This window comes from Myotis daubentonii, chromosome 2 (assembly GCF_963259705.1).
Source record: "Myotis daubentonii chromosome 2, mMyoDau2.1, whole genome shotgun sequence".
In the NCBI taxonomy this organism is placed as follows: Eukaryota; Metazoa; Chordata; class Mammalia; order Chiroptera; family Vespertilionidae; genus Myotis; species Myotis daubentonii.
The window spans coordinates 173,384,702-173,393,673 of NC_081841.1; the positions used below are offsets into that span (position 1 = coordinate 173,384,702).

An 8,972-nucleotide genomic window follows, 5' to 3' on the forward strand; every position below is an offset into this window, starting at 1 on the left:
AGGATGTGTTGGTAAGGCTGCTCTGAGAACATTTGCCCACAGGCAAGTGGCAGATGTGCCACAGAAAAAAGTTCAAACAAACACAAGTCACTTTTCTTCTATTATAACATAAACTGGTCAGCAACCCAGGAAAAACTTAAAGCAATAAGAGGCATTACAAAGAGCCCCGGGAGCTCTTGTGTCAATCACAAAACTTTGGCAGGAAGGAAAGGTCTCTCAAGGCTTTGGGTTGTTGGTTAGTTTGTTAGGTTTCAGATACCTCCTTCTCCTCCTTCTTCTCCTCCTCCTCCCCCCTCCTCCTCCTCCCCTTCCTCCTTCTCGCTGTCTACTTCAGAGGTGTCAGAGGACTCATGAAACAGAACATACTCTCTGCTGCTGAACCCAAATTTAAGTGCATCTTTTTCTTTCAGTTCATAGTATCTCTTTGGTTCAATGCGCTTGTTATTCAAGAACGTTCCATTGAGCCAAAGCCAATGAGGTAGGGCTTCCCCCTGCGGCCACCTGTCCCGTCAGCATGGGTGTACTCCACAAGCCTCTGCTGGAAGATCGCATGTTGGTTTGAACCAGAGGGATAATCGATTGTAATGTTCATGATTGGGCCATGTTGTCCCAAGAGGTAAGCGCTTTGTCCATGGATGTGCATGATTGGAAGCACCTCTTAATTTTTAAAGGGGTAGAGACGATACCGTTTTATAGGGATAAGTGCTTTGGGGGGTCGCTTTGAATGACTACACCTCAGAAGGTTAGTGTCCTCAAGAAATGCCCCCAGAAAGTTGAGGATTGGCTGTTCCTTAACAGGCACCCTTTGTTTTGGTTGCTGCCACCAGGTGAGAAACCAGCTCCTGAGACTCATTACCGCTGGTACTGACTTCAGTCATTTGGCGATGCTCCCTCCCCCATGGGGCATTATAAGGCTCCTGCTCTGCCTCCTGGGCCTGCAGGTTCTGAAGGGCTCCATCAGGTCCCTGAGCCTGCCCACTCCCAGGGCTCTCATTAGAGCCTCTCCTCTGATGGGGGCGGCCCCTGTGCCTGTCTGCGTCACTGTTCCTAGCTCGCCTGTGTTCCTGCCTGATGCCGCCCAGTGCTGCCAACCCTCCCATTCTCCCCGGGACAGATGGTCCTCATGCTCTTGCATCACTTTGACCGTTGAGTGTTGAGGGCTTTGGTTTCTGTCACTCCTAGGAGACGTGCTTCTTCTCTCAGAGGACTTTTTCTTTTTGGCTGGGGACCTACCACACAAACATCACATTTGTGAAGGTCTCTGCTTTCCACACTATAGGAGTCAGGAGGTCACCTTCCTACCTTGTCATCTCCCCTGAGTTCCAGACCCACAGACATAACTGCCTACCAACCTTCTCTCACTTAGATAACATAACTCTTGATTCCCAACCCCTCAAAACTTTTCCTCTCTTAGTCTTTGCCATTTCAGTAAGTGTCGCCACCATCCAACCTGCTCCTCAAGCTAAAAACTTACATGTCATCCTTGATTCATTTTTCCCCTCTCCAAACTTCTCCCCCACAGTTACATTCCCATATACAGTTCCAATGAAAAAAGAGAAGTCATTAGTTAGGATTTACCAAAAATATAAATTACTTGTCATTGCAATTGTTATCACTAACTACATATACAATTTCAAGCAAGGAAAATGATGATTTAGAAGACCTCAAAGAAACACAATTAAGTCTAGAGTTAGAAAAATCCGCACCCAAACTTTCCACTTCCTGTTTGCATGACATTGACAAGATACTTAATCTTTTTTTTCTAATATACATATTTTAAAGATCTCTAGAATATTGTGGATTCCACAATCCTATCTAGTAAAGAGGGAATATGCTAATTGAGCCTCACACCATTGCAAAGATGGTGGAGCCCACAGCCAATAAGGAGGGAATATGCTAATTGCCCTACCATCAAAGATGACGGCACCCACAGCCACAAGATGGCCATCAGGGGAGGGAAGTTGTGGGCAATCAGGACAGCAGGGGAGGGCAGTTAGGGGTGACCAGGCCAGCAGGGGAGGGCAGTTAGGGGTAACCAGGCCGGCAGGGGAGGGCAGTTAGGGGCAACCAGGCCTGCAGGGGAGGGCAATTAGGGGTGACTGGGCCAGCAGAGGAAGGCAGTTGGGGGTGACCAGGCTGGCAGGGGAGCAGTTAGGTGTGGATCAGGCTGGCAGAGGAGTGGTTAGGGGGTGATCAGGCTGGCAGGCAAAAGCGGTTAGTGGCAATCAGGAAGGCAGGCAGGGGAGCAGTTGGGAACCAGCAGTCCCGAATTGTGAGAGGGATGTCCAACAGGGATCGGGCCTAAACCAGCAGTCAGACATCCTTTGAGGGGTCCCAGATTGAAGAGGGTGCAGGCTGGGCTAAGGGACACCCCCCCCCCAGTGCGAATTTCGTGTACTGGGCCTCTATTATTATACATAATATGTATAAATAATGTTGAGTTCATTATTTTTTCCATCACCATTTATCCCCCTATACCCTCTCACCACACTGCTTTCCATGTCCATGAGTTCTTACTCTTTTTTTTCTTTTTTGCTCAATCCTTCCAAGTCATTCGCTCCCCCTACCCTCATGAGCTGTCAGCTGCTCTCTGTCTATAGAGTCTATCATGTTGCTTGTTAGTTCATCAGTTCCTTGGATTCCACATATGAATGAAATCATATGGTGCATGTCTTTCTCTGACTGGCTTATTTCACTTTTCTCCAGAAAAATGGGCTTTTTGGGAACAACAAAGAACTGCAGTTCAGGACAGTGTGGTCTGATATAGCAAAACATGCCATGTCCAGAGAAACAAAGGAGAGACACTCTTTTATGGATATTGGCAAGAAACTAAAAGTTTGGAATGTTGTGACTTTTCATTGACTGAGTTGTGACAGTTTCCCATTGGGTGAACTTTATGGGCCAGGAGGAGTATTTCCTTCATCCTGCTGAGGTAGTATAATAGTATCACTTCCTGTCAAAGATGCAAGGTAGGATTCTTCCTGTTGGAGTCAATAGTGTGCTTTGGGTGACATGTGTGGGAACTCTCTAGTCTAGCCTTGCAACTTCATTTACAATGAAGTTTCTGTTTATTAAATTTTCATACCCAGCCAGGGAATCTAGAGAGTGAAGGAAAACTTTTTCTTCTCCTATAGTGTGTTAGCATGAGTATGTAAATTTTTAGATTATATTATTCTGAAAATTGTATAGCAGATATAAAGTGAGATCAAGTTTTAAAATACATATGAAAACATATCATAAATTGGTACCCAATCATTCAACTAATCAATAAAGAATGCTAATTTAAAAATTATTCCATGTATTTTTATCTCTAAATAGGCAAAATTAGATTTTATATGTTCCTTCCTAAATATATTGAAATTTAAGTACCAACTAATGACTCTAGTGAGATCACGCTAATTCTTCAAAATGTTTTATTGCACTAAGGTGGAATTTTTGCAGTGATGCCTATCTTGATTCTCCTAGGCAGAATCTTTAATTACTAATTCATACAATTAAGGCTTTCCCTTATATTCTTTCATTGTGACATTCCCTATGTTGCATTGCAGTTACTAGCTTAACTGTGCTTCTGCTCACTGACTGATCCTTGAAAAAAAAATCTTGTTTGTATGCATAGTTCCAGAGCCTAAAATAATAAAAATAATAGTTAATTAATATTGAATGTACAGTAATTGAATGCTTGAATCGAATCTACTCACTTGTCCACCTATCTGGATATAAAATACAGCCTCTTATTCTATTGTTGCTAGATTACACAATTGTACATCTTACCCACAATGAAAGGAATAACACATTACTTTTATCTTTAGTATAAACATTAAAAAATAAAAGAAAAAAACATGGTTTCCCTGATTCCTTCCTCTTGCCACCCAATTTCTCTCTGTTAGCATATAAAAATACATAGAAATAATTCTTATAATTATTTTTCTTTATTTTCATAAGATTTATGTTTGGGTTCTGAGAGTGATTTCTACCACTCTTTCAAAGATTTAACTATATAGATAAAAATTTAGCAGATTTAGGAAAACAAAACCAAGAATTAAAAATTCAACACTGAAGATGATTAAATCTACTAATATGCTAATTAGTGAAAATCATATTAATCCTGCAATTGATGGTAAGGTCTTAAATCCCCCTTATTCTTTTTCTGGCAATTTTTCAGAATATAAGTTTTAAAAGGTCAAGTTAGCTACTCATAAACACAAGAAGAGCTGAGAGACATCACCATGGGTGGTAGATATATTGTGAAAACAGTTTTAAGCTAAATGAGTTGTGCTCTTCAAATAAAGGTTCTGGTTAAATTTAGTTTTCTCTCTCTTTACAATATAAAAAGACAATACTTGTGTTGATTGCCTGCTTTTTGTAGTAATTACAAGACAATTTCCTTTGAACAGTGTCTGTCTCTTAATCACAAGTAACAGCAGGTTCTGAGCAATTGATATGTCACACATCTTACTCTGAACAGCATCCACGAAAAAGCTACATTAAAAAAATACTAAAGTGTTCCCAATTAAATAATGATGCTGCTTCTTTCCACTTGATTTAACAAGTGTAGCAATCCTATTGGAAATGTATTCTGAATTCATGTATTCTCATGAATATAGGTGGTTGTGGATTTTTGTTGCTCATAAATGGAGAGTAGAAAAGAAAAATGCCTATTTCTCCAGAGAGAGAATTACCCTTTCCTAAGGCTATACAATGGTAAAAGGGTAAGTCTCTCTTAAGCAAGAAGTTATGACAAACAATGGTATTTATACATTAAAAATGAATGCATTTCTACATCAAGAGCCATGGAGTATTTGGGGCAATATAAATGACAGAATATTCTGTCAAGAAGAAGCCTGTCTAAAGCTTAGTCTTCAGTAATACTAAGGCCATCTTGTTCAATTATTCAATAACACATGGTAACTATTAAATAAACTAGAGGCCCAGTGCATGAATTCATGCATGGGTGGGGTCCCTGGGGTGGCCTGTGGAGATCAGGTCCCAGTTCACACCCCCAGCCTCGCAGCCCCTCTTGACACCCCACCTTGGTCTGGTGCCACCCCCTCACCTGCTCCACCATCCTGCCTGAGTGGTGATCAATCAGGGCCAGGCCCTCGCCCTCACTACCTGGCTCCTTCAGTGCCTGGGAGCCAGGCTGCAGCCCCTCTCTCCCATCGCTGCAGCTGGTCACCATCTGTGGGGTGATCAGTGGGGTGATTGGGCCCCCACTCACACATGCCTTGGCCTGGCACTGCCTGCTCACCTGCTCCACCATCCTGCCACGGTCTGTCTCTGGCCCATTGGGGCTAGCAGTGCCTCCACTGTCTCCTGCTGCCAGTGCCACATCACTGACACCCGCCATGTTCTGCGCTGCCCCCTGGTGGTCAGTGCACATCATAACGAGTGGTCGAACTCCCCGTCTCCCAGTCAAACAACCAACCACCCAAGGAGACAATTTGCATATTAGGCTTTTATTACATAGGATGGGATAATGGCAAGAAGGCAACATTGTGGTACTTTTTGAATCTTCCCTAATCTCCTCAGGGATAAAATAGAAAATAGGATGGGGAAAAAAAATCCTCCAGCAAAAATAACAGAATACCACAAGTCTCATAAGCAATGCAAGTGGAGCCAAACTACCAATGGCAGGAGGAAGGCATATGTTAAAGAAGAACAGGGCAACAGACTAGAAGCAAACTGCAAAATAAGCTGCATGATATTAGGACAATGATAACAAACATGAAAAAAATAAATCAGAATTAGTAACACTTAGAAATAAGACACCTGTTCAATAGGAGGACATTAAAATGCAGTTTGTTTGCTCAAGGAAAATCAGTAATACCAGGAAAAGATTTCAGAAATCAAGACTAAACTAAAAGTAACACAAGAATAAACAGACATCTTTACAAGTATTTGTTATGCATTGAATTGCGCTCCCTGAAAATTCATACTTTGACGCTTTAAACCCAATGTGACTGTATTCAGAGAAAGGGCATTTAAGGAAGTAATTAAGGTTAAATGAAGTCATAAAGGTAGGTCTTTAATCCAAATAGGACTGGTGCCCTTATAAGAAGAAAAAGGGGCCCCAGGAGTGCAGGTACACGGAGGAAAGGCCCTGCTGTGAGGACATAATAAGAAAGTTACCATCTGCAAGCCCAGGAGAGGCCTCCAGAGAGACCAACTGTGAGAGGACCTTCAACTTGGATGTCCAGCCTCCAGAACTGTGAGAAAGCAATTTCCGTTGCTGAAGCTACCCAGTGCGTGGTATTTGTTATGGCAGTTTGAGCAGAGTAGTGTAATATTTAATGAAAATTTTAATTCCAACAAAAAACTTAAAAGAGATAGATATAAGAGTTTTTGAGGGAAGATTTTAGATAGAGACAAGCTTAGATATAGGAGACAAGCTAAGAACACTACTAAAAACCATAATCCCCTCACAAATTTAAGTGAAAGAAAATGTAGAACAACTATTTAAAAGGGAACATTATTTAACAAAAGAAAAGTACTTTTTAATTAAAAATAAGGAACAAAAATAAATAAATGATTTGGCCACGCAGTCAAAAAAGTCACTTTTCACAGATAGAAAGTCAAATTAGTGTCATAAACTTTGATGGCAGCATGTTGTATCAAAAGAAAAAAAAAAAACGAAGTAAATATGAACCAGGAATATTGTGTGTAATCAAATAGACCTTCAAATATAAAGGTCACAGAACAACCTTTAGGATAACATGGAAACTCAGGGAACCATCATATGATTGAAGAATCTTTATCAAGAGAAATAGAGGGTACTATGTAAATATTTTAAAATTCCAACAAAAAGGAGACATTAATGGTGACTGAAGGATATGCAATTGATTCATGTTCTGAAAATGGAAATTTGATACAATTATTTAAAATTATGAGGAGTTTGGAGAGAATGAGAATACATGGAGAGTTGAAAAAATTTACAAATTCCTTTAGGTAGAGGTCAATAAAATAGGACTTAGGACAAATCCAGATTGCCACCTATTTTTGTAAATAAAGTTTTATTGGAACAAAGCTATGCTAATTCCTTTATATGTTGTCTTTACTACTTTTGGGCTACAAAGGCAGATTTGAACAAGTGTGATAGATTGTATGGCCCACAAAGGTTAACATAAAATATTTAAATGTGGATCTTTACGTAAAAAAAAAGTTGTGGATCCCGTTTTTAGAGGTATTTACTTCAGAATAGTGTGTGTTTGCGTGTGTGTGTGTGTGTGTGTGTGTGTGTGTGTGTATGCGGTGTTTGATGCTTTCTGAATAATTCCCTATCTGATTATTTGTGCAAAGCTATTTTCTTTGCTTGTAAGTAGGATCCCAAACTGATAAATAAATACTTTTCAAGAATTCCTTGCCCTGAATCCATAGTTTACCATAATATGAACACCTGGAAGAGTAATTAAGTGATCAACTTAAAGTCAAGGATAATTCATCCTACCTATTTCTGGTAAGGGTAAAAGTAGTAAGAACTACAGTAATCTTTACTTTCAAGCAACCAACTTCATTTATCCATCGGAATCACAATTAGAATTTAAACTGAGCAGGGGAACAGAAATTGAGATAAAGTGTACTATACCCCCAAAGGCAGGTTAACCATTCATTATGTAAGTAGAAATGCAGAACAAATGCCACAGAACTAGCATCGGTCCTAAAACATAAAGGATAACATCTCTGATAGCTTTTCCACAGAAAAGCATTTTGCAGAGGAAATTTACAATAGCGATCATCTACAAATAATGATTGTATGTAATAAGACTTCTGAACTAAAACTAACCAAGTAGCCTAATTTAATATTATTTAAAATTAGTTGTCTGAGTTCGGCTTCCCCAAAAACAGAGTCTGGGAGGGAAGTTTGCCTGCATGTAGTTCATTGGAGCATGAAGGACCTAGAACTGCTCAGAGGGGAGACTTGAAGGGCAATGAGGTCACAGCAGAGGGGCCTGCCAGTTAATCCCATGGGATGCTCTGGAGCTGGTATTACCCTTCAGGCAAAGCATCCGCTCTTGGAAGGTGCACTGTCCCAGGGCCATAGGATAAGCTTGCATAAGGAGACTCTTTAGCCAAAGGCAATTCCTGGAGGTCTTCTCAGCTGAGCTCTCCCCTGGCACTGCTCCCAGCAGTGGAAGTGCTACAGTTTTCAGGAGTGGATCTTAGTAGCACGCTGCATGTAACATGCTCTCTGATCCACTCCTCACTGCTTTACTCTGTATCCCTTGTACCAGCCTGAGAGGAAACTCACATGTGGACAGTCAGTATAAACAAACTGGAGGCTGCAATGGACGCTCCGTGTCTCTTCTTTCACTCATTACAATTCCTATCGTCTGGTAAGAGACTTGCCTGGTGGGGAGACTCAGAATTTTTCTCAATCTTAAGGGATCTGGGTCCCTGATAACTATTAACCTTTCATTCTTTGAATGTTGTACTTGTTAATTTAGTATCAAAATTAAATAAAGTAATGCCAAAGACTCCTCTGAAATGCCAAAACTAGTAAAATCCATCATCACAAAGTATATCATCACGCACCACAACAGACATAAAATAAATTCATCGTTCTCTGCCTCAGGTGGATATTACACAGACGATCAGCTTAGCCTTCCTTTTTCTCCAGAAACGGTCATCTGGATACCAGTTATATGCTCAATGATTATATTACTTGAAAGTTTTCTCTCAGTAATGATCCCCTTTTGTGGTTTATTAAACTACTAGTAACCCTGCACACGAATCCGTACACCAGTAGCTCGCTGCCGCCCTCCAGTAGCTCTCCACCTGCTGCCCCGATCTCTTATAGCTCCCCCCGCCCCCCCTTAACCCTCCCATCATATCTTGCTGCCCTGCCTCCTCCTGTAGCTCTCCGCTGCCCGGTTGTAGCTCGCTGACCCACCCTCCTGCTGATCTGTGATCTGGTCATTATGTGGTCGGTCATTACGCTTCACGGCATAACCACCGTTTGCATATTACATCTTTAT

At 41.0% G+C, this 8,972-nt stretch overlaps 1 pseudogene; it reads right to left on the reverse strand.

The window, feature by feature from the left end:
- Positions 1-299: 299 nt before the first annotated feature.
- Positions 300-5,331, reverse strand: LOC132226764 (smad nuclear-interacting protein 1-like; annotated as a pseudogene).
- Between the last annotated feature and the right edge of the window lie 3,641 nt (positions 5,332-8,972).